At 31.9% G+C, this 1,735-nt stretch overlaps 1 long non-coding RNA gene across 1 annotated transcript; it reads right to left on the bottom strand.

Moving 5' to 3' along the window:
* Positions 1-373: 373 nt before the first annotated feature.
* LOC134200530 (uncharacterized) lies at positions 374-1,533 on the bottom strand. Its single transcript, XR_009975490.1, has 2 exons — positions 1,328-1,533; positions 374-1,129 (listed from the first exon to the last, which is right to left on the bottom strand). It is a non-coding gene; the product is annotated as an uncharacterized LOC134200530 (long non-coding RNA).
* Positions 1,534-1,735: the final 202 nt, after the last annotated feature.

Genomic DNA, 1,735 nt, shown 5'->3' with positions numbered 1-1,735 from the left:
TGGAATTTATAACTATGGTGACTTTTCGTTCCTATACATATTGGAGTTTACTGGTGGTTTATTACTGGTGGTAGGACCTCTTGTGAGTCCGCACGGGTAGGTACCACTGCCCCGCCTATTTCTGCCGTGAAGCACTTCGATCAATAATAGTACTAGATTAAAGATCAGGAACAAAAATAAGACGCTCCAGTGGCCACGTTTGCAGACACGAAAACATCTTCATTTCTTAGAAAAAAGTTTAATAATGTTAACGACTTCAGTTTATTGTAAACCTTAATGCTTAAATATAAAGTTTAATTACCTTTGCAAAATATATTTATTTAGGTCCTTTCGTCAGAGAAAGAATATTGTGGCATAAATTTAAAATGTCACTTGAACATAAAAAGTCATCAGTACAAAAATATTTATTCTAAAATGATACATAAAGACTAATCTATAAGGTTAAAAATATTTGTTTAAAATTTCGTGCTTATTGTATTGTGGAACTAGATGTAGTTCTTGGTATTACATTTCAATGCTCAGAACACAGTAAGTATTGAAAGACATAGAGTTGCAGAATATACATATTTGTTTTAGGTTTGTTTTGTATGGTCGCAACTATTTTTGACCGATTCAAAAAAGTAGTAGATAATATTTTACATTGCCGCTATTACAACAAATAGATGATAAAAAATAAAATTGAATAAAGTAAAAAAAATATGAAAGGAAACACGATACATGTTTTCCACGTATTCTTTATACAGAAGTAATTAAAACAATAATATAGGTTTAATTACCTTTAAACAGATTCAGTTTGTTATAAAGCTGTCTTTTAGAAGTCATTTTTATATGAGCGGTTTCTTTTTTACAAATATAATGTAATCTTATATCAATGAATTTGTCTATAATCAGTTTAATTTAGGCTTATTTTATGGCTGTGTTGGTTTCCCCCAGAAAACAAATCCTTTTCAGCATATACGCTTAAAATATTTACACATACATATAAAGTTTTTTTAATACTTTTTTGCATTGATTTGCCACCACCATTGAACAATTCTAGAATTTTTATAAGGGTTCTATATTTCTTCTCCTCTTTCTTTCGCGACAATATATATCCATTGTGCACAGCGACAAGGGGCTACTAGGAAATCTACAAACAAAAATAACATTATAAAATAACAAAACTACTCTATGCATTCCCTGTTCAAGAATTGGTGATGTTTGTTACAATAGTTGGTGCCTTATTGCAAACATTGGCCAAACAATTACAATATTCGTAAATTGTGTTTTATGTACAATATAATTGTGTTTATTATTTTATGAAAAACACTTAATAATATAAATTTACCAAAAAAAGATATTCCTTCCAAAACCTTGGTGTTACGGTGGTTTTTTACTCAGTTTTTGAACGCGCATTGCAGCGTTTTGACGTCTTAGTGTTGGCTATGATTGGACCATACTAATTTGAAATAAGACCACAAATTTATTTGTGGTCTTATTTTTCGGGCCGTTTTTGAAGCGCTAATCGCGAATCTAGTAGTATTATTGATCGAAGGTGAAGCAGTAATGCGTTTCGGTTTGAAGGGTGGGGCAGCCGTTGTGACTATACTGAGAGCTTAGAACTATATCTCAAGGTGTGTGGCGCATTTACGTTGTAGATGTCTATGGGCTCCAGTAACCACTTAACATCAGGTGGGCTGTGAGCTCGTCCACACATCTAAGCAATAAAAAAAAAAAAGTTATTGCGTGGTGTAAC

The sequence above is a fragment of the Bombyx mori genome, chromosome 18 (genome assembly GCF_030269925.1).
Source record: "Bombyx mori chromosome 18, ASM3026992v2".
NCBI lineage: Eukaryota > Metazoa > Arthropoda > Insecta > Lepidoptera > Bombycidae > Bombyx > Bombyx mori.
This window is presented reverse-complemented; position numbering and strand designations above follow the sequence as displayed.